General features: G+C 40.0%; 1 long non-coding RNA gene across 5 annotated transcripts in view; it reads right to left on the bottom strand.

Annotated features, from left to right (window-relative positions):
- LOC113438518 (uncharacterized) overlaps positions 1-25,171 on the bottom strand; it is a 56,846-nt gene that overhangs the window by 20,277 nt on the left and 11,398 nt on the right. For 3 of the 5 annotated variants that reach the window (XR_015742217.1, XR_015742215.1, XR_015742214.1), the window contains one exon: positions 2,647-2,703. This is a non-coding gene — a long non-coding RNA (uncharacterized LOC113438518). Of the gene's footprint in view, positions 1-2,646; positions 2,704-20,658; positions 20,715-25,171 lie in introns of all 5 variants that reach the window. The other 2 variants (XR_015742216.1, XR_015742218.1) reach the window with 1 other exon arrangement.

Genomic DNA, 25,171 nt, shown 5'->3' with positions numbered 1-25,171 from the left:
TGATTATTATTATACTGTTTTAGGAGAAAAAATTGTTACCAAATGCACAGGTATAGAATAGGTGACACAGCAGTAACTGTGGGAGGGATCCAGGAGTCCTAGTGAACAACCACTTAAGTATGAGCCAGCTGGGTGCTGCAGCTCCCCACCACCATACACCAAAAAAAAAAAAAAAACCCCAATACACTCCTAGGCTGCATTAAAAAAGGCATATCATCAAGATCACAGGAAGTATTAGCTTTGGTATGAGCACATTTTGGAATACTGGGTCCAGGGTTTGTCACCATGATTCAAAAAAGATGTGACTCTAGAAAGAATGCAGAGAACAGCAACGAAAATGACTGGAGGCTAAAATATATGATGAACAGTTGCAGGAACTAGATATGTTTAATGATATAATGAAAAGAAGGACTAGGGGTGACATGACAGTGGTCTTCCAGAGCTGTAACAGAAAAAAGGGGGTCAACCACTTCTCCAAAGCAACTAAGAGCAGGACAAGAAGTAATGAATAGAAACTTATCAATAAGAGTGTCTATGGAGATTCTCAGACAGAGAGCTGAAGAAGCTTCTTGGATGAGGAACAAAACATCTTCAAAGAACCAGAAAGTCCGGTTGCCTCTTGAAAAAGCACCTTTGTGACAATTATCAACGAGAGATCCAACCTAGAAGTAAAGTGACATTTCCTGACAGTGAAAACAATTAATCAGGGAGCAGCTTGCCTCCAACAATTGTAAGGACACCATCACTAGAAGTTTTTAAGAACAGCCATTTGTCCAGGATGGCATAGGGTCTCCTATTTGGGCAGGGGATTGGACAAGAAGACCCTCAAGATTCCTTCCAACTCTATTATTCTGTAAGATGTCCTCTTCTGCATCATTTGTCACATTTTGAGTCCATATGGATTTTATAATTTCAAATAAGAACTGTTAAACTGGAGCAGCATCTTATCTAGTCCAGGATTCTGTGGCACATATTGACAAACCAGTTGCTTCCAATAAGATCATATTATCCAAAGCTGGTAAATTCAGAGTTAGGCACTTACTCAGAGGGGAGGAGGGAAGATATCTCTATCTTTTTTGCTTTCCTATAATCATTTCTTTGATTCAGTATTTCAAGAAGGACTGCATTTTTTAATTATATGCAGTTTATTGATATATTTATATAATAGAGCTATTTAATGTTGTAGTTTGTCACTGCAGCTTAGTATATTATTTTTTTAAGTATTGTGATTACAATTTATAGGTAACCTTAATTTAGGCTCAAACTCTGCAATTATTACTTGCAAGCTGCAGGAGAAGGCTTCTATTAAAACTTCTATTAAAATGTAATTGATTTTGGCATAATGATTATGGAATAAGACAACTTGCTATGGCCAACTTGCTGCAACCAGCTAACCCCTACCAATTCACCATGGCCAGCTTGCCATGACCAACTCGCTACAGGACAATTCACAGTGGCCAATTCACTGTGGGAAAACTCGCTGCAGAACAATTCAACATTTTTATTTAATTATTTTAAAAGTATTTTCATTTTTGTCATTCACATTTCATTTTGTCCCTCCTTTTGCACCCTATCTTTAATTATTCTATTTCACAATTTCTTCGATATTATGTAATTTTTGTCCTGTGGCAAGTTGTCCCACAGCAAGTTGGCCATGGTGAATTGTCCCATAGCAAATTGGCTGTGGTGAGTTGGCTGTGGTGGATTGTCCTAGACCAGGGGTGTCAAATTCAATGCCCACAGGGTGGTTCCAGCCTGCGGGATGCTTAGATCTGGCCCACGGAGCTGCCCAGGAAATAGTGAAGGACTAGCCTGCAGTGCCTCTTCCAGCGAAAATGGACCTTCTGTTTTCCCTGGCAGAGGGTTGCAGGAAGCTGTCCCAGCCGAAAACGGAGCTTGGGAGTCTATTTTTGCTGGCAGTGCACTCAGGACACCACATGCGCCCCCTGACACAAGAGATGTCAAGCTGGCCACATCCAGTGTGGCCACGCCCACCCCAGATCAAACAACCCTGATGCACCCCTCAATGAAATAAAGTTTTGACACTCCTGTCTTGACCCTTAAGGTGCCAGACCAGAAACTACAAGACTGTGCATTCTACTCTCACCTTAGGCACAAAGCCAGCTAAGAGACCTTGGGCCAGTCACTCTCCCTTACCTCTAAGAAACAGGCAAGAGCAAACCATTTCTGAAATGTCACCAAAAAAACTGCCAGGACTAGTCCAACCTGATTCAAAGGCACGCATAATTGAAATTCTTAGCTGGGAAATGTAATCTTTACCTGTCATTATGTATACCATGGGTTCTGTAATTCTTGGAGGCAGTGAGGTTCCTTTCTGCAAATCAATTACATTTCCCTAATCATTACAAATGTCACCAAGGATATGGTGTTCATCATTAAAAAAAAATTTCAAGGAAAGATAGAAGTTCATCTGCTTTGCCACTGCGTACTAGCAAACCCATATATCAGTCAGCTGTCTTCTCAACCTGTTCTTATTTCAAGCTTTTTTTCCTCAAGTGCAGAGCCAACAAGAAAAAAAAAATAGTATTATGCAGAAGGTTCAAGTGACAGTTAAATTTATAACAGACTCTTGGCAATATCCTTGTTTTTGTATATCCAGTTAGGCAGCAATGCCAGGACACTCACCAAATATCTATGCTCCCAGCCTTGCCCATCACTGTTCTCTTTAAGAGTCATCTCCTCCTAAAGTATAGGGAGGGAAGAAAAAAAAGCAACTCACCTTGATGGTTTCAGCTAATAGATCCAACAGAGATATCTCCACCCTTCTCCTGTCACTACTAAGCTACTTAGGAACAATATTACCCTGAGGACACTTGTTAACCAGACTGAACAAAGTGGTGTAAAATGATGAGATCACAGCAGAAACAGAAATGTCCCTGGTCTTAGTAGAAACTCTGATAAATAGCCCAGAAAATGATCTTGCTATTCAAGGTTCTCTAGTTTAAGTTTCAGTTTATGCAAGTCCAATGTGTTTCCCTGTTTGCCTAAATTTCACTGAAAGTAAAATAAAATAAAAAAAATGACTTCACCAGATCAACCCGTGCATGCCACATACTGAGTACATCCAAATGTTAAATAGCACTATAATTTCAATGACAGCTGAAATTTATATTTTATACTTAGACTGTGTATCTTGGATTTCTGAAAGTTAGATGAGATAAAATATCTTGGATGCAAGGTGTTTTATTATCTATTTTGCGATGTTTCAAATTGGGCTAGAAATATTGAAGGAAGAGTAACACTTCATAGTAAAATACAGCTTCCAGTTTTTTCATTTTCTTTTATTGTTTATGCATTATAATCTACTAGAAAGATTATAATCTGTAGCAAATCACTGGTTTCAGCATCATAATACCATCTAGAATGCAGTAGAGAAGGCACAAACTCAGAAAATGTTTGCATACAAAGACATACTTGAAATTGCAAACCCCATTATGTACATTGATAAACTGTAGAGTTCAATCAGGTGTTTTAGAGTTTGTACGTCTGAAATAATTCCATTGGGTGCACATGGTAGTATTTATACCAATTACTCCTGATACATTATGTCAGCCAATAGCACTGGTGGCAACTCTGAAAGATTAAAAAAATATTATTATGGTGTCGATGAGGATATTGGGGTAGGCTGATGAAACGGTTGATATAAAAACCCCTTTCTGAACTTCATCTGTCTAGTTCTATGCAGAATTAGCCAATTAGTCTATTGCATGGGACTTGACTTGTATCTTTAATTTCCTCTTCCTAAACTGAATAGAGCTGTGACAAGGCAAGTATTCTCATAAGTGCATGTCTGTCTGTCTGTCTGTCTGTCTGTTTGTCTGTCTGTCTGTCTATCATCTACCTAGCTAGCTATAATCCCACTATCAATATTTTTTATAACTAAATAGTGAATACTTAATGCTCCTTCCTCTTTCTATAATCACAACAACATTCCTGTGAAGTGGTGGGATTCAAAAAGAATTACTACCAGTTCTGTGGATGTGGCTTGGTGGGCATGGCATGGCTTGGTGGGCATGGCTTGGTGGGCATGGCAGAGGAAGGATACTACAAAATCCCCATTCCCTCCCCACTCCACTAACCTGCTTTCCAGCTCCATTCTCCTGTGTAGGGCAACAAAAGAAGACTCAGCCAATCAGCTGGGACTCAGGAGGCAGGGAATAGATGGGGCCGGGGACAGTCAGAGGTGGTATTTCTCGGTTCTCTGAACTACTCAAAATTTCCACTACTGGTTCTTCAGAACTGGTCAGAACCTGCTGAATACCACCTCTGACCTTCATGCCTAGGGCAGGACTAAAACTCACAGTCTCCTGGTTTCTAGCCTGCCACCTTAAATGAAACACAGCGTAACTCTTGCAATATTTCTTCTAGAACAGAAACTGATATGGAAATCTATCTAATGAGTTGGTGACTGAGGCTAAACTCAGTCAGTATTATATAAGTCTTAAACTCATACAGTATTATATAAGTCTTCTTTGAAGCAATCTCAATTCAGTTTATTATTATATCTAGGAATGTAGTAAATTATTACATCCTTAGCTACTTATCTAAGAGAAGATAAGAAGTGGTAGCCTTGATGATATAAGATCTTGTTCATGTAAGTTCAAGTACACAAATTCTAGAATCTGAAAGACGTGTGAGGTTCCATGACTGCTTATGCTGTATCTTACACAGTTCCTCCAAACATTGCTGATTTTTTAAAAATAATTTTGAATGAAACAGCATGGAAAACACAGATAGATAGATGAGAAGTAATTGCTCTACTATGATTCAATTAAACATGACTAAATTAATCCTGGTTCCTCCTACTGTTTTTATTTGAGAACACAACCTGCCATTCTACTGTCATGTTTGGCTTTCTGTCTGAAGAGTTGGGATGCCTAAGAAATCACTGCAAAATTGGTTGTTTTTAGCAAAACGAGCAGTCTAGTCAAAGATGGGACCATGTCATTTATCTGACTCACTGTACACTGAATAGATACCTTCATTCCATCAAATGAAGTAGGAAAAATGCAAGAGTAGATTGTTATCTTCCTCTTTGAGGCTGCAGTTTGGAAGACATTGGCATGTATGGTGTAATGTTGTTGTGTAGCTGTGTTGCCTAAGCTGTGAACTCCCACCTTTTGCAGAGCTGGCCTGCAGACACTTTTACCTCATAATTGTAAGCACTCAGTCTCACAGATGCTCATTTCGATGACTAATGTCACTTACATAGATTAACTGCAACCACCTCCTACATAAGTACGAGTGCTTGGGAAAAGAGATAGTTTTTAATGCAGTTACTTTAGGGACTTGTTTCTGTGCTGTGTGCCCATATTGAGGATGTGCTTTGGATAATACATGTACAGTGAGAAAAGAGTAGTCCAATAGATTTAAGCAATATGAAAGATATGTTTCTGAAGAATCCACTAAAAGTAAGGGTAAGTCAACTTCTTTTTGACTCTTAGTTTACAGAAGCATTATGGCATGATAATTTTTAAGCAATACATGAAAGTACCATGGACAAGAAAACAAACTAACGGATCATCAAACCAATCCAGAGTTCTTACTTGAGGGACAAATGACTGGGCTCAAATTATCCTATTTTGGGCACATTGTGCAAAGACTTAACTCCATAAAGAAGGCTCTAATGCTGGGAAAGAAAAGGAGAGAATGACCTGAAAAATCAGATTAGGGGCAGATAATTATGGAGAAAAGCTATCTATGTGGTCACTAAGAGTTGACAATGATTTGATGACACATGATCAATCTTCAAACTAGAGCTGTGTGGAACCTTCATAACTTGATTTGATTGACTCACCATTTTGAAAATTGAAATAAAATCTTAAAATTGGGGCATCAAATTAAACTGAGGTTCTGAATCTAGCCAGATGCCTTAATGCTGATTTGAAAATGAAATGCACTTTTGCATATGCAAAATTGTCTATTAACCAAATTACACCCTGGCATTGATTCAATTTGACAATTTGAACTCAAATCTTGGCTGTGCTGTAATGCAAACTACATAATTTTGTTTAAGCACAGGAGTTTTCCCTTTTATCCATAGTATACACCATTTCACAAGAGTTGCATTGTGGGATATATATGTTGGAAGGAAAAAACCAAAAACCAGCTTTGTTCCCTGCAATACAGATGGAGACAGTTGCCTTCACCAATGTCAATTTTTTTCACAGCTTAAATTTGGGAGTTTTTAAAAAATAAATAAGGAGTAAATAGTCATTATGTGCATTGGATTCTCCTTTAAATGCACACTGAAATACCCTAATACACCTCTCTGAAGATCTTACTGGATTTTGGTCTCCCATCCAGAAATAAATGTGAGCCTGACCATTCACTTTGTCTAACACAGTGGTCACCAACCAGTGGGCCAGGGACCACTGGTAGTCCGTGAGAACATTTTGGTGGTCTGCAGAGAAATATCCCCCCAAAGCACCCCCCAAAGCAATTAATCCAGGCTGCGAGAGAATACAAGGCTTGCGTCGCTTGCATTGTGAACTACACAAGGTAGTGAGGGGAGCGGGGAAAGGGCAGAGGGGAGGAACTTGCCCCACTCGTCCCACGCACCTCGCCTGGCCACCAGACTGCTTCTTTCCGCTTCTTTCTTCTTCTGCTTTTGGCTTCGCGCAAGGAAAACAGCAAAGGTCTTTCTTTCTCTCCTCCAAACTCTGCCAGAAATGAGTCTTTGGGACCGTGCAATGCCTCCTGCTCCAAGAGGCTACACTGGCACAACAAGTCACACAAAGACTTATTTTTGGTGGAGTTTGGGGGAGAGAAAGAAAGACTTCTGCTGCTTCTGCTGCTTTCCTTGCGTGAAGCCAAAAGTCTCTCTCTCCCTCCCTGAAAACGGAGCTGGAGACGGTATCCTGTGATCCCAAATAAAGAACGATCGATTGGTAGGAAAACGGGCTGGGGAATTTTCCTGCAGACTTTTTTGGGGGGGATTTTTCAGAGTCTCTGGTCCACGGGATTTAAAATGATGAGTTTGGTGGTCCCTGAGGTCCAAAAGGTTGGCGACCCCTGGTCTAATACATCAAAGTGGATGAACTGGGAAACCGCATCTCCACACATAAATAATTATTTGAAATTATTTTGGAATATTCCATCTTTTTTTTCAAAGTCAACAAGTACAAAGCCATTTTCATTCATTTATGACTTTTGTCTGTAAGGATACATTTGTATTACTGTTTTTTAAGAGTTCAGAAATGATGCATCTATGTTCATTCTGATAATTGGTACATTCCCCCCACCCAGAAGACAAAACTGAAGACTTCATGAATAAGTCACATTTCTTCCCCCCTTGTGTGGAGCCCTAAACCATGGTTATGACAGCAGCAGCGTCTGCCATCCTTAGATGAGCTACAGTACACAGTCATGACAAAGTTACTCATGTCTGTGTATGGTAGACAAATACTGTACATTACGTTCCCCAAACAATTGCTTTCCTTCTGTCTGGTCGGAGAATGAAGTCTAGGCTTTCATTATCCATTTGATTAGTATTTATTTTTCTTTGTTGTTTCCATGCGCTGTGATTTCTTCCTCTTCCTTGGGCCTTGAGAAGAATAAAAAGTTGCAGCTATGGGCATTATTTATTTATTCTTAGTATTTGAGGTGAATAACGGTCACTTAAATGCCATTACTCATCATGTCAGCCCTTGGTTGATGGAATTAATCACCCAGGAATTAGAATAGATACTGTCCTAGTCACCCTGATCAAGTTTTGACATCCACAAGATGCAAGTGGATAAGCAGCTATCACTATTTCATTATATCGATCAACCCGATAATAAAGTCCAAATGGGAGTGAATCTCAGCCACTATTTTTTTTTTTTTGCACAAAATGATACCAGTTGGTGATATCATTACTAGTCTGGCAACAGTGTCTCTTCATATTTATTATCACATTTCTATGCTAGTTAAGTTCTCACAGCTGAGAGCAGTTTACAAAAGCAGTTTGTAAACAAAAGCAGTTTACAAAATAAACATCAAATACAAACAAAAATGACAAAAACAGTCCAGATCCCCATTGTCTCAAAAAGAACATGACAGTTTTTACTTACTTGAGAAATGCAAGCAAGGTAACGGCTTCTCTTATCTCAGATGGCAAGGTGTTCTACCAGAAGGCCACATGTTCATGTTGAGTGGGGACTTGGAGTAGATCTTCTCCAGAACAGCACAGTGTGGGCTAATTTTGATAAGGTGATATATGAACTTGCAAGTACAGGTACTCCTACAACCGATGGCCATAACTGAGACCAGAATTTCTGTTGCTCAGCAGGGCTGTTGTTAAATGAGTTGCGTTCATTTTGATAACCTTTTCTGCCATAGTTGTTAAGCGAATCACTTCAGATGTTAAGTGAATCATGTGGTGGTTAAGCAAATCTGGCTTCCCCTATTGCTTGTTTGGAAGATCGAAATGGCAATCATGTGATTCCCAGGACATTTCAGCGATCGTAAATTCATGCTGGTGGCGAAGTGTCTGAATTTTGATCATGTGACATGATAGTTGCAAGTGTGAGAATTGGTCGAAAGTGCCTTTTTTCAGTGCCATCGTATTTTTGAACAGTTGCTAAATTAATGGTTGTATATTAAGGACTACCTACATACAGACACCAGGCTACATAGGGCTTTATAATTTAAAACCAGTATCTTGAATTGGGTCCAGTATCCAAAACAATGACCTAAACAATGACCATACTACTGAATCTACCACCTCCTGACCTCACTCACAACAGTGGATTTTGGACCAACTGCAAGTTCTAAGTCAGGGGTGTCCAACCTTTCACCTTCCCTGGGCCACATTAGAAGATGAAAATTTGGTTTGGGCCGCACATAAAATAAAATAACAGTAACAATACCTGATCATCCAAAAAAACCATAGAAAACATAGTTAACATATTAAATTTATTTCGAAATGAAGTTAGTGAGATGTTTTTATTATTTATTATTAATTATTTATTAAAAATTATTTATTTTTTATCATGGTTTTTTTATCACAGTTTTTTTATCATGGTTTATTTTCCGGCCAAATTTTTTTGGGGGGAGCGGGGAGAAAGCTCACCCACCTCACGCCTACCTCTTCTCCTGCAAATGGCCCGGCTGGATGAGGCAGGACTGGAAGGCAGAAGCAGCAGCAGCGGTGAGGGTAGAAGCCTTCCCCCGCACTGCTGCTGCTTCTGCCCCCGCCGTGGCTTCTGCCCCCGCCGCCACCGGTTCTTCCCCCGCCACCGCTGCTGCTTCTGCCCCTGCCGTGGCTTCTTCCCCCGCCACCGCCACCGCTACTGCCCCCGCCGCGGGGGCAGCAGGTGCAGAAGCAGCAGCAGTGGCGGGGAAGAAGCGCAGCGGCGGTGGGGCAGCGGCGGCAGCGGCAGGGCAGAAGTGGCAGCGGCAGGGGCAGAAGTGGCGGGGGCAGGGGGCAGAAGCAGCGGTGGGGGCAGAAGTGGCAGCGGGGCAGCGGCGGGGGAAGTGGCAGCGGCAGAAGCGGCAGCGGGGCAGAAGCGGCAGGCGGGGGAACGGCAGGGGCAGAAGCGGCGGGGGCAGCAGCGGCAGCGACGGTGGGGGCAGAAGTGGCAGCGGTGGCGGCGGGGGCAACAGGAGGAGGTGGCGTTCTGACGGCACCCGCCTTTTCTCTTGCTGCTTGGCCTGGTGCTCGCCTCGCCCCGCCTCGCGCCTGCCTCTCCTCCTCCTCGCTGGCTCTGGCATGAAGGTTGGGGTGGGCACTGGGCCGCATTACGAGGCGACCTGGGCCGCATGCGGCCCATGGGCCACGGGTTGGACAAGCCTGTTCTAAGTCATCTTTGAAAGCAGCCTCATGTAAAGCAAGTTACAGTAGTCTCATTGCAAGCTGATGGGTAAAGTAAGCTAGTTTAACAGAGAATAATGAGGTGTTGCTGTTCTGTTACACCTACTGACTGGACCTTTTCTTCCTATCTCAGATATGCAAAGCCTTTTGCGCTTGTTCAGAACTATAACAAATGGCTTTCTAGAGGTATTGAATATAGATAATGATTATCATTTTTGTAGTTTTTCTGATTTTATACATACTTCATCCGTCGGGGGATTTCTTTTATTTTGTTAGAGGGCCAGGCCAAGAAAATGATTTGAGTCAAAGTAAGAAAAACGTTATTTGTTCGTTTATGAGTAATTAATTAAATGCAGGTAATTAATTATATTTCATGTCATTTTTCCTACCGTATTTCTTGCAACCAAGATTAAAATTTGGCAGTAACTGAGAAAGATTGCTGTAGATTTCACTACTCAGGAGTGGGAGGACATAAAACCTTAGGTTTTCCATTTGCTAGTCTGTATTCTGATGATGATAAAGCTAACCCTAGATTGTGCAGCATGGGGAACTGGCATCTCTTCAGGACACAGCATTAATTAATAACATTAATTCCCTCCTCCTTCATTAGCTATTTGGTTCACATCAGGGTTATGGCATATCCTGTATGTCACTGTATGACTTATGACTCATACAGTGTAGCCCTCCTCACCTTCCAGATATTTTAGATCAAGGGTCCCCAACCCGGGGACCATGGGGCAAGCGTGTTCACATGTGTAGCTCCACTTGCCTGAGCAGCGGATGAACGTGCTCCTGCATGAAGCTCCATTTGTGCAAGCAACAGGCACACTCAGGTTGTGTGCAAAACTCAATTTGTGCAAGCGGCGGGCGTGTGTGTCTGCCACTGGTGTAAATGGAACTGCATGCATGAATGCACTCACCCAGTGCTTGTGCAGAACCACTGCCAGGCCACAAAGCCTGCATGCATCTGCCACTGGCACAAACAGAGTTGCACACAGGAGTGTACTCGCTCACTGTTTGTACAGAACCATCCCCTCCTTCCCTTGTGACCGCTAGTCCACAAAGGAAGGAATGTTGCAGACCCCATGAGTTAAAGACCTCCAACTGGCAGGTCCAGAGGAACATACATTCATAGCAGAGGTGGTATTCAGCAGGTTCTGACCAGTTTTGGAGAACCAGTAGCAGAAATTTTGAGTAGTTCAGAGAACTGGCAAATACCGCCTCTGACTGAACCCGCACCCATCTATTCTCTGCCTCCCAAGTCCCAGCTTCCTTCTTCCTTCTTGGCTGGGTCTTCTTTTGTTGCCCTGCACAGGAGAATGGATCTGGAAAGCAGGTTAGTGGAGTGAGGAGGGAATGGGGATTTTGCAGTAATCTTCCCCTGCCATGCACACCAAGCCACGCCCACCAAGTCACACCACGCCAACCAAGCACACCGACAGAACTGGTAGTAAAAAAAATTGTATCCCACCACTGAGTCATAGGGCTGGTTAGTCTTCTGAAAACCTTTCCTTCCCCTCTTAACCAATTTTAATCTCTTGCCCCCTCTTAAATGTTTCAATAATTTGATTTTTTTTAACTTTTATACACGTTGTTTTATATTTTAACATTTTATTGTACACAACCCAGGGTCCCACTTTGAGGTGGGCAAGATTGGAAGGTCAGAAATGTGAATACATAAAATAATAAACAGAATATGTTGGTAGTGCAAGGATGAGTTATAGGATTTCTGCAGAATGCAGGGTGAGCAATTACCTATGGCTGCCATGTGCCCAATGGGGACTATTCAACATGTCCCAAAGCCTTTATGTAGTGTGCTTTCCACATATTAATTGGAGTCTATGAAATGCATTGGAGCTTTTAATCAGAGCTATAGCTTGGTGTTTTTCTCTTCATTTTTGGTTTACTTTTACAACATAAGAAATTATGTCCCAGCTGTTTCTTTTATTTCATTTCATAGCAGGATTGTAGGAAGCCAGAGGAAACGAAGAGATAATGGCAGTCCTATTTTACCTATTCTCTCTGAAGCCTCACCAGATCTAATTAAACCAATGTTCCTTGTTGGTATTGCCAAAGCAGAACAACTCAGCTTGTCTTCTGGAACACAAGGACGTCACAATATTTGCAGGTCCAATCGTGAAACCTAAATCTTTTTTAAAATTTGTAATGAAACCCAATCTCTGGATACCAAGATTCCAGCGTGAATGACATACAGAGAAAGAGAGACGGAGAGATAAAAAATACATGCTTTAAGGTTATAGATCTTCGTTAGGGATGAGGGAATAAAGAATATACATGTTTAGAATAAATCAAATAAAAGCAAGATTTTTCTCCTTTTTCTACATTGACTTTGGATGCTGTTGCATTAGACAGAAGAGGGGAAAAAAATCTCATGTAATAAACAGAACTCCTTGCTGTTCAAAGGAAGCTGGCTTATGCAAATATCTGCTCAAAAGAGGTTGTGTTATGCAAATATCTGCTAGGAAACATAAATCATTTATACCGGAGTGCAAATATCAACAATGATTTGAGAACACTGGATCTGAATCCTGGCATTTGTTGCTGTTGTGTTGGCAGTTACAATTTAATTGTAGAGAATACTCTGTGCAATGACCTTGGGAAGATACAGAACAACCCGTGATGAAGAATGACTACCAAAGAGAAACTGTTATTACTATACGCAAATCAATATGACAATGTTGCCTTGTGTTCCTAATGAAATTGTAAAGCAACAACTGGGGAAAAAAAGAACTATACGTTCTGACAGCCACAATAATATTGAGAGATTAAGCGTGGACATTTTGGCAGGAGACAAACAAGGGTGGGGGGGAGGAGTGAATGAACAATGGACGCTAGGCAGCAGTGGGATGTAGACATGCACACATACATGCCACACATGCCACAAACACACACACACACACACACACACACATACATTTGATTTGGAAAAATAAATGGCTTACTTTATAAACTTGCTGAGCCTGACACAGGGATTGTTAAGAATCTTTATTATTTCTGCTTAAACTCTGCTTAAGGTGCAAACAGCCAGTCAAACCAAATCTATTTGCTGTAGGTCACCACTGGCTGGGGCTGTTTAACCTGACTTTTTGTTTTCACAGAGATCTGTTTCTGTTTCAAGCACAAACAGATTGCACCACATTCACATTGTGGTTATTGACCCTCTCTTCTACCTGGCTTTGAAGAAGGAGACTGAGCTTGGAAACAGGCCTGCTTCTTTTAGGCTTGGGTGGAGAGGGGTGAATTTCAGCCTGTAGTGGTTGCGGAGAACATTCTTTCATAGACATGAGAACCAGGCAAAACATAATCAACAACAACATAATAAAAGAGGTGGAAGGGACTTGGAGGTCATCTAGCCCAACTGCCCACCAAATTTCAGACAGATGGCCTGCCTGAGGGGCAAGACAAGATAGCATCCCTGGCCATTTCAAATTCAATAATTCAAAATTGTGAAGAGCTTCAGGGTTCTTCAAAGAGCACATTTTCTACTCTGCTTGGAGGCAGTGGCGTAATTGTGGGAACAGGGCAGTTGTGGGAATGTGGCAGACGCCACATTCAGTTCAATTTCTTCTCCTGCCTTTCCCTGCATCTCTCTGCCTGGCCATTGCTGGTCACCTGAGAAAATTGCCTTGCTCTGCCTCATTAGCATGACTGGCACTGGGGTAAAAGGCTTCAGAACCACATTGTTCTGACCCAAGCCTTGTTCAAATCAAACAAACACAAAGTATGTATAAAAGCAAACCTTTTAATGTGATGCTGTGAATTCTGTGCATTCACAGCCAAGAATCATTCAAAGCTAATTGTTCCAGATAAGAGCAAGTCCTTTCAAGGCTGTGAAAGCTGCCAAAAACAAAAGACTAAATGCAGATAAATATCCCAGAAGTTTCAAATAAGTCAGAAGCTTCAAAAAACAAACCGGAATAAGCAGGACTTCAACAAGGACTCTGAGCATAAAGAACTTCTTTGCTTCCTGAAAAGAAGCCAACCCTGAAGGCTGGCTTTTATCCCTTATAGGAGGGGCCATCACCTTCCAGCCTTACTCCCTAGTCTCCTGTGCTGCTTCAGCTGCTCTTTTCTTCAAGCAGCCATGTGCACACGCGCATTGAGCACAGGCTCCCTGGGGTCCTCTTCGTCACTGCTGCCAGACTCCACAACCTCTGAAGGCAGCACCCCACTCTCTGATAGTCCTGGGCCCATCCCTGCATCACATGAAGGCCACTCATCCAAGTTCTTGCTCTCAGAGATTGCTGCCATCCACACCTGCTGCTGGCGAACAACAACATACATCCTTTGGGGTTCTTTTCTCACAAACAACCATTTCACAAACACATGGCACAACATAGGAGAACAAATCCATCAGGGCAAGATTCAGCTGTCCCTCTTCATTTAAAAGACAAAAATTGCTCTTTTGAAGATAGCAAAGTCCACATTTGTACAGAGAGGAGTGCTGGTTTGAAAGAGGGGTCAAAGAAGCCATCTATGTCAACATTGAACATCCCTCTCTCAACAGAGGGGGAGGGATATGACATCATCTATCTCCAGTCTACAACACAGTCCTTTCAACAGTTCCAAGAAGGCTCCACACCTTATGATTATTCTGAACTGATACGAAGGATTCCAAGTGTGTGGGGGGTCTGTTTTGGGCCTGGAGCTTTGTCATTTGTACATAAATGACCTGGTGTTAAGTTTGAGCAATTTAATGATGATTCAGTTTGCTGATGATATGGCATGGTAAAAAATTAAAAAAAAAATATTGCAAAGAGCTTCAAAGAGAAACTGGATAAAAAATAGTGGGATTTATAAGGGCCAAGTGCATTTAAGCAAAGGCACAACAGAGTGCATCTTAGCAAAATAAGAGGATGAGAAACAGGGCCCTGAAAAAGAAGGAGGCAGAGGAGGAGGAGGAGGAGGAGGAGAAGAAGAAGAAGAAGAAGAAGAAGAAGAAGAAGAAGAAGAAGAAGAAGAAGAAGAAGAAGAAGAAGAAGAAGAAGAAGAAGAAGAAGAAGAAGAAGAAGAAGAAGAAGATGATTTAATACTTGCTGCTCAAGAACAAGCACTACAAACAAATGCCATGAAAGCAAAGATTCAAAAATCCACTGATAAGCCAAACTGCCAACTTTGCAATGACAAAGTTGAAACTGTTTCACACTTAATATGCAAGTGCAGCAAAATTGCACAAACTGACTACAAAGTTGATCAAGTTGCTGAATTAATCCAGTGGTCATTATGTAAAAAATATACCCCATCCGACTGAAAAGTCATGGGAACATAAAGTGGAAAAAGTTGTCGCAAATGAGCCGGTAAAGATCTTGTGGGACTTTCAAATTCAGACAGATCGCCATTTGGAACACAACATGCCAGATATTACAATTGTTGAGAGCTGAAGCGTACAATTTATTGATATCATTGTACCAGGAGATGCCAGAGTCAAAGAAAAAGAACTGGGAAAAATTACAAAATATTGTGACCTGGACATCGAAACTGCACAATTATGGATGAAACATGCAACAGTGATACCCAATGTCATCAGGGCACATGTCACCATGTTGAAGAATTTTACAAAATACATCAAGAAATTACAATTTCCTGCAATAACACCAGCAGAACTGCAAAAAACTATGCTACGTTTTAAGAAGATACTTGGTCGATACCTAGGATGCTGGCAGCAACCCATATCAACCAACAATGCCAGTTAATAATAATAATAATAATAATAATAATAATAATAATAATAATAATAATAAATTGTAGATAACTCAATAGTTCTGTTCTGTAAAAATTTGGATGGAATTGAGAAAGGGATTGAAAAAGGATGCTAGTGCAATCAAGCTTTTGTTTATATTATAATTGCATTTGGAACACTGGGGCATGTTTTTGCCAATATAAAAACCCCATTCCCCCTAAAAAAAAAGTTGGCAAGGGAATTATAGCAGTTCTGAAATTATGAAAGATTAGAGTCTTTGGAACTTTTTAGTGGTGGGTATACAAAATATTGCACATTGAAAATACCCCACTACCACAATTTAATTAACATGGGGAAGAGAAGCTGCTTAGACAAGTGAGCTCTTCCTATTTGGCTTCCCCAACTAGCAAGCTGTTCTTGGTGTGAGCTGCAAGATAGCGAACTCCCATCTTCAATTAGATGATATTTTCCACATTTGCCTTAACTAGGTGCCTAATTACAGCTAGACACTTAACAACATAGCTATCTTCACTAATAACAACCATCACTAACAGCTAATATTCACTAATAATAATACTCACTAATAATAATTCTCAATAACCTTTCTTTGCCTAAGCTTAGCAACTCCAGGCTTGTGGGGATTTGAAATGACGAGAATGGTTGAAAGCAGTGGTGGGATTTAATTTTTTTTACTACCGGTTCTGTGAGTGTGGCTTGGTGGGCGTGGCTTGGTGGGCGTGGAAGGGGAAGGATACTGTAACATTTCCAGTTAGAGGTAGTATTTGCTGGTTCTCTGAACTACTCAAAATTTCCACTACCGGTTCTCCAGAACTGGTCAGAACCTGCTGAATACCACCTCTGGTTGAAAGGCTATAAAACTTGCCCAAGGTAAAACCGGAAGGATTTCTTCAGTGACAGACCGAAATCCGTGATTGTGCCCGGTTTCAATCTGTGCTCACCGCTGGAGCACCCCGATCCTTTGGATTCGGGGCTGAAGCCACCCCGTAGAGATGGTGAAGAGGGGGGAGATTGCTAGCTGAGTGGAGGGGAGCCACATCTCTCCTCCTTGGCTGGTCTAAACTCCCTTCCCTGAAGGCGGTTGCAGCGGTGGTCCAAAATGGCCACCTCAAAGAAGAACCCGACTGGATAAGATTGTGCAGGAAGAAGACAAAGAGGAAAGCAGGACAGACCAAGCTAAACAACAGAGAACAACTAAGCAAGGTACCCTGAATCTAAAAGTACCTAGAGGGATACTTCTAAAAGAAGATCTTTTAGCGGCAAAGGAGAGAGAAAAGGAGGTTAAAACCCCCCTTTTAACCTTTATATTGACAATTACAAATGGTATGGAAAGAAATTTATATTTATCTATTTTTATACTAATAGGCAACCTTAAGCTGAAATCTAAGTGTCAAAAGAAGAATAAAGATTTTGTCTTGGTCATTTTAAAGCCCTAAAAAGGAGAAGAGTGGAGGTAAAAGGGTGGGACTTGGAATAATGGAAAAATAGAATGCCTGGAAAAATAAAGAGGATTAACAGTGAAACTTTGAAAAGACTCCTGAGGACACATTGTAACTGAAATCTTATTAAAAGATAGAGTAACCCATGGAAAGGAAAAGTAAAGGAAAGAAACAAGAAGGAACAGTCTGGGATCATTTGATGATTTTTAAAAAAAGTTTTGGCATTGGTTTTTTCTTTCTTTTTCTGTTTTTACTTAAAGTCAATCGGGTGGTTGTTCAAAAGGGTTTAAAATGCCATTACTCCTGGAGGAATTGCAGATGAATCTTAAAAAACAGAAAGAAGATGCAGAAAGGGGAGGAAGATCTTTTGGCTTCGTATTTGAATTTTTTGAAATGAATGATGAGATTTACATGATATAAAATAGATATTAGAAATTTGAATGTTATAATTTTAGAATGCATAAATTCAATTTTAATGAGATTTCATATGATAATAACAATAAAATTTAAAGGTGTTGCACTTTGATTGGCAATCATAGGGGGAATTTTGCTTTTTAAGAATGTTGGAAGAGAACATATGAAATTGTAAACAAGACAGACGAAAGTATAAGTACAATGAATAAAAAGATATAGAAATTTAGGTAAAAGAAATACAATTGAATAAGAAGAAAATGAGATAACCATAAAAGAAAATTAAGAGAAGTAAATGGAGAAATAGTGAGAAGTTGGAAAAAGAGTAATAAGATATGAAGTTGAATACATAAGATGAATACGCATATGAAATTGTGTCTGTATGGAAATGTGATAACCCGGAACCATGCTGAACTCAAATAAGATGTTTTATTTGTTTTGTTAAAACTCAATAAAACTTTATTAAAAAAAAAAACTTGCCCAAGGTATGTGCCAAGTATGGCTCTTAGCTTTCTGTTCTATATGCTCACCACAGCTGAATGGGAGGGGACTCTCTAATGTTGTATGCATCTGGACTTAATGAATAAATTTTTGCTAATTTTAGTCAGCTGGTATCTTCCATTATATAGTCATTAATTGATATACGCCTGTGGTCACTTTAGCTACCAATAGCCTAACCATATGCAGGTTCTCAGTTGTACTTTTTTTGGCTCCTGTGGGTAACAAGACACTTTCCTAAATAGGTCTGATTAGGTAAGCTCTGCTTGCATTTTTAATAGGTAAGCATAATGCAATATATCATGAAGGGTGCCCTGTGGTAGGGAAGAAATATTTTAAAAACTTTAAAGCTTAAAGTAATGAAGCTGCACCTATAAAGGACCATGAATCATACAGACATGATATAGCTTTATTGATCTTTTAGATCCATTGTTCTTCTTTTCAAATCAAAGAAATGTTGGAAATAAATTATACAAAAGGGATCAGGACCCTGACTTTTTTCCCTCAGGTAAGTTAAGATAACATTCCCAAAACAGAACAGAGCTAGGTCAAATTTGGAATGAAAACTACCAAAGGAAGATTAAAAATGGGTGAGATCAAGTTAAGAGCTGGGCGGGGGAATCAAAAACTCTCCGAGTGCATCCCTCTGAAAGAAGAAATGAAACAGCAGCTCAAAAGGCCATTGACTGCTCTGTCCTAAGTTCCATTGTCTCCTGCACACACAAAAGAGTACATGCAGCCAGACCCCAAGCTTCCCAGTGCACACATGCACACACAAGTCTGTATAACACAATAATACTCCCTCGCCATTACTCTATTACACAGAACAAAGGATGGATGCCTCCAACAAGTCCCCTTGGCAAAAGATTTGAAAGGAATTCCAGCTGTTTTCCCTGCCTGGTTTAAAAATACCTTGAATTTCATTTATGAAGTTCCTTTACTGTACCAGTTGTTTCCTTTTTAGTAGGCTATGATTACTATAATTGTATCTAATTACTATCCATGTTTCTATACTTAGTGCAGGTATTAAAGATACCCAGGAGATTGAAACCATCTTATTGTTTCTATTGGACATTTGAAAGAGACAGAGAATCCTAACGTCTGAAAGACAGCTGCTAAAGAAAGTGGCATGATTCCATGTACAGTAATCTTTCAGGTAATTAAATAGCTACATTTTTCCTTCCACAGAATTATGGCCTGGAAATTTTGATCTGGCTCAAGAATAGTACAGTATATATCAAGATTCATTGTCTCTGAACATGTCTGAGGAGAAAGGAAGGGAAGGTGACTGGTAAGCATTGATTTGGAATCTCAACAATTCTTGGAGAGTCTATGACAGTTCGCGATGGCCATCTCGCTATGGCCAACTCATGGTAGCCAACTTGCGGCAGCCAACTTGCTGTGGCCAACACACCATTGGAAAACTCACATGGAATAAGAGTTATACTAGTGGAATAGAATCATTAAAGAAAGGATGCCAAAGAAGGGACAAAATGAAGTGTGAATGACAAAAATTAAAATATTTTTAAAATTATTTTCAATGATTAAATGGAATTGTTGAATTGTTGAATTGTCCTGCAGTATGTTGTCCCATGGCAAATTGTCCCATGGTGAGTTGACAGTGGCAAGTTGACCCTGATGAGTTGTTCCATTCCATTCTTGAAAAAGGGACATGTATGTAAATAGCAAGTAACAGATTCATCTGAACTGTATGGAATGGAATGACAAGGAAGTGGGTGAGCTCTTGGTTTTGGAAGGAACAAACTGCCATTCACTTACAAATAGGCCAGAAGGTAAGAAGGATTCAATTAATGTTTCCCTCCTTAATTGCCTTATCTCTCCCCAGGAGTGATGCTGTGGTTTTATTTTTCTAAACAGTAAAAAATAACAATGGAACTTCCCAGATGCAAGTTCCATCAGCCTGAATAATAATGCCTATTGGCCATGTACTTTAGAAGGTGTAGATCAATGCATCTGGAGAATATCTGGCTCAGGAAAGTTAGCTTAAAACCTCCCATAACTTTGCAAAAGAGATGAGCAGGTATCATACAGGGCATGAAAAGGAGATTAAAAATATCAATAATCATTCCTTACGGTGAGCGTAGCCTTAGCAAAAAATGAGAAGTTGGAATCAAAATAGCTGAAAGCAACCAATACTTTGTCCAACGTTGCTTCAAAATTATATAATCAGCTTTCAGCTGAAGGGAAAAAATTTCACTTCTCTTCATCCATCTCTATTTAAACCAATTATTTAATTCACATTATACAGTTTCTGGTTCTTTTACTTTCTCTGTATTTGTTCATTTTACCATTTCTCTTAAAGTAGATTGAGAATTTGGGAGTAGGACCTGAGTGCATGGCATATTTTATTCAGAGGTGGTATTTAGCAGGTTCTGATCAGTGGTGGGATTCAAAAAAATTTAACTACTGGTTCTGTGAGCGTGGCTTGGTGGGCGTGGCAGGGGAAAGATACTGTAAAATCTCCAGTCAGAGGTGGTGTTTGCCAGTTTTCCAAACTATTCAAAATTTCTGCTACCAGTTCTCCAGAACTGGTCAGAACCTGCTGAATACCACCTCTGGTTCTGATCAGTTCTGGAGAACCAGAAGCAGAAATTTTGAGTCGTTCGCAGAACCAGCAAATACCACCTCTGACTGGAGATTTTACAATATCGTTCCCCTGCCCCACCCACCAAGCCTGCCCAAAGAACCGGTAGTAAAAAAAAAATTGAATCCTATCACTGCTTTTATTGGAACTTGTAGCCTGGCTGCCTCACCTGCATTGCATGGATCACATGTGCACCTGTCAGCCTGTTTTCTGATGTCTCTGTACCTGTTACGAAGCAAAAACATGAAACTTCAGAAGACTTTTGTGGGAGAGGCCTGCTGGAATTCACAAAGACTGGCCTAAAGTTCCTTGCTCCTATATTAATTAATGGCAATAGTAGGACAGCAAAACTATTGTCTCAATTTCCTCCCAGACGAACTGAATCACGGATTCTGATACATTCTATTAATTCATCAACTTTATTCTGCTTCTTCCTTTGTTGAAAAACTTACTGCATTCAGACCCGCTCCTTGGAACTGGAACCAGGACTTCCTACATACCTACAGGAAGAAACATGTAGGTGGTTTATTTTGTTTATGTTCTCCTGTGATGTAAAGGAAACTGTTTCACAAGTAACACTGCATCAGAATGTATTCAGCCATAATTTATGTGAGGTGTTCAGTGGAGAACTTTATGATAAGTGTTTATGTAGTATGGTTAGTTGCTACAGTTTGTGTTACATTTCTAAAAGAAAAGAACAATGGCTTGGCAGCTTAGACATACTCTGTTACTTGAAAAAAAACACGAAATTGTCTTCAAAGTGTTGCTAACTGACAGTTAACTGACAGTTGCAAAGAATATTTGGCAAAGTTAAAGCAGTAACGGAGCTGTGCTTCTTTACATCACTTGTCAACATTGTGTGTTCTGAATAGGAGAGTTATTGCTTTTCAAGTAATTCCATGTTGCTCTTATAGTTCAAACTTCAGGAAAACACCTACATACAATTCACCACCACATGAGATTAGTAGTTGCAACGATCAGTTTAAAGCAATGATGGTATTCTACCGGTTCGGCCCTGTTCTGCTGAGCTGCAATGAGCAGCAGAGACCAAACTGGTTTTCTCCACCACTCTGCTGTTGGGCCCACCCGCCTGCCCGCCCAGGATTCTCATACTCACCTTTATCCTCTGAATTTGAAGCGCAGCTACTTTGCATGCCACAGAATAGTGCTGCACAGTAGCTGATGAAGTGACTGCGATCTTGCAGGAGGCGAGTCAGAATGCCTCTGCGCCTGTGCAAAGTGCGTGTTTGGTGCACGCACGCCAAGTGTGTGCATGTACGCAAAACATGCCCTCCAAGCCACGCCCACCAAACCATTGGTAAAAATATTTGAATCCCACCACTGGTTTAAAGTCCCATAAAATATATGCAGGTAGTCCTTGACTTAAGACTCTTCGTTCAGTGACTGTTTGAAGTTATGGTGGTACTGAAAGAACAGAGTTATGATCCATTCCTGATTTTGCACATTGCAGCATCTCCATAGACAAAAAGGTATGTCTGATCTAGCTGCTGGGTTAAGCTGAGATTGTGCTTCATGCTATCGGCGGGGCAGGGACAAAAAATAGCCCCAGAACCACAGTGTGGCAAAAAGGCCCTTTTGTGCCATGCTCCTGAGGTAGGCTAGAGCTGGCCTTTGTTATGTGAGGATGGAGGGAAAGCAGCCCCAGAACCACAGTACACCAAAAAGCATCTTGCCAAGAAAGCTGCAGGGTTTCAGTTTAAGTACTTGTCAGGAGTCAATATGAAATTCAGAATTTACTTTCTGCAAATATAACATGGGCAAGGAAGTAGAATGTTATGATGCTAGTTTGGCAAACTGCCTAGGTCTCCTGGATTACTCCAACAAGCAAGCATACCTCACATATAAACATCAAATTGGCATAAGCTGAAATCTGAAACTGCTCTGATACGTACTTTTGAGCATGTGTTTGGATTCATATGAATTCAGAATTCTGTCTGTGGTGACTGCTACAGCAATATTTCTTCCCCAAATCCCCAAAACTTTAACCTCAGACTGTCTACTATTGACCTCACCCCTTTCCTAAGAGGTCTGCAGGGGGCATGCATAAGTGCACCAACGTGCCTACTGTCCCTGTCCTATTGTTTCTTTTTACTCGTATCCATTTTATGTATTCATAACCATGCTTATACTTGTTATCTAATACTTGCTTGACAAATAAATAAATAAAATGAATAAAAATAAATATTACGGGACTCAGAAAGTTAAGTAAGTAAGTGGTGGTAGGAATACAGCATACTGGTGAGAATAGAATGACATTATTCCATGGGTAAGCTCAGCAGGGCATATGAGATTATGTACAATATAATTAAAATTAAGCAATGTGTCCCAGATAGATCAAGAAAGTTGAATCATAAATACCTAGTGAAGAATATCTTAACTGAATCCACCTAACCTTAATATCATTTTGCATTAATTGAGACGTATATTTCAGCTTAAGATTTCATAACTTGTAATGAGCCCTTGATCTGCACATAGGTGAAAATTTAGCTCTAATGCTGGGAAAGGTGGAAGGAAGAAAAGAGGATGAGCAGAAAAGAAGAAAAGAAGAGGATAAGCAGCAGCAGTGGTGATGGATACACCGTTGTCAGATTTGAAAAGCCAAATTAGGTTATCATGGTTAAAAAAAATCTATGTATCTGCTAGGAAGGGAAAATGACTTGATGGCAAATAATCAACCAATGACCTCTTGATAGCTTATAGAGTCAAGAAGAATTTTGTCCCAGGTGAAAAAGTGCATACATTTTTCAAAGGATCCTGAAAGAGAAATGGATTTATTCACAGGATTGAGAAGAAAAATTCCAAAAATAAGTAGATTTTTTTTAAAAAAAAATCCATGTCCCCTGTTAAAGGGGAAACCCATCTAAACGCATTTGCAGCTGGTTACTTCACCAATCACCTTCCATGTGTTTATGAAAAAAAATATTTTAACCCTAACTTTGCTTGGCTATTGCAGCCACCACCGATAGCCTTAATTTGTGACAAAAATAAAAATGGAGTATCTGACAATCTTAGGTCAAGTTCTAGCATAAAAATAAACAGGAAACACAACCATTCATTAGGAAGCCAAATTCCGAAAGTATCTGAGTAAATCAGAACCCTGTTCTAGAACAATCTCAAACTTAAATGTCCTATTTTTATTGTACTTTATCACCTTTTCCACTTTTCCATCCCTTCTTTTAATAAAAATACCTTGCATCATGCATTTTAACATACCAAGCATTTCTAATACCTCCAACTTTTTTATCAGAATGAACAACAGGAAGAGATGCCACATCAGCAGGTATTATATTTAGTAACCTCATAAGGTATAGTGGCTTGTATTGCAAGTTTCCATTAATTAACAGTCTTCCCTTCATCTGACTTGGTAACTTTAAAAAATGTTTGACTATTGGACAATTTTTTTCATGAAGCCTCCGGTTTCTTTGAAGTGCTAGCCAAATATATCAGCTTTTAATATTGTGGAAGAAAATTGACAGAAGTATTCTGCTCACCTCTCCTCAACATGTATTAAGTGAATATTATACCTGTTATATATATATTATACCTATTATATTGGCTGACCTGTCTGGGATGAATTTTCAGAATGGAACACAAGTCTTTGTGGACCTAAATAGAGTAGAACTTGAAACCTTCTTCCTTATAGAAACCAAAAGACTTATCTTATCTGAGGAACCCCATATCATTTGATTGTAGTGATATAAAAGTAATCAGAAGACAGAGGAGATTTTAAAAGATTCTGGAAAAAGTAAATAAACTGAGCATTAAAATGGAAGATCAAATAAGTAAATGGATTATGAGTATGTATGTATGTATGTATGTACATCTGTATGTATGTCATGGGCTTGGTAGATTATGTTTGCAATTCTACTATCTGCAAAGATCCAATACATGAGGCTATTACTGCACTGTTCAAAACATGATACTGATATCAGCCATAAATGCTTCCTGTCTAGGTGCACATACTGTAGATAAAGGCTTAATAGAATTGCAAACTGGCACTTGCTCCTAAGGAATGCACAGATGGATTTAACTTCCAAAGTAGTTTTTGTAGCCTCATAAGCACTTTCATTTTACCTAGACTGTAATCTGGCTCTGGCATTAAAACATTGTTGACACACAAGCGATACCTTTTTGGGTAGTTCAGCTAGGCAACCTGGCGCCAAAGCTTACAGTATGTTTATTTGAAATCCTGAAGCAGTGAGAAGTGGCAAGATTAAGCCTGTTGCAATATATATTATGTGAAGATTTTTCTTCTTTCAAAAAAGTAATTATCTGGAGAAACACTGCCAGGAGTTATTTTATGATTGGATAACCATCTAAAACTGACTCTGCATTTTCTTTCTGAATACATTGGCTCCTGCAATATTCCAATTGCCAATTTAACTTTTTTTTTAACAAACATATGAGAAGTCCCTTCATAGGGCAGTGGAATCCAATTAAGAGCAATCTGAGTAAGCAGATTCAAAGCTTATATATGCTGCAAAGAGATACCTAATGTATTTCACACTTTCCTAATCTCAGCACAATTATCTTCTTGAAAGACCCCATGCTGCTATTTTCAGCATGGGGTTACCCCCATAAGTATGCTTGGGGGTTTGGACACAAATAGGCAAATGATGCGTATGCTGTCATGTTGCAGAGCATAGTAATGTAGACTATGG

This window comes from Pseudonaja textilis, chromosome 2 (assembly GCF_049901715.1).
Source record: "Pseudonaja textilis isolate UNSWEBS1 chromosome 2, rPseTex1.2, whole genome shotgun sequence".
NCBI lineage: Eukaryota > Metazoa > Chordata > Lepidosauria > Squamata > Elapidae > Pseudonaja > Pseudonaja textilis.
Note: the sequence above shows the minus strand (reverse complement) of the source record. Positions and strands in the feature narration are given on the sequence as shown.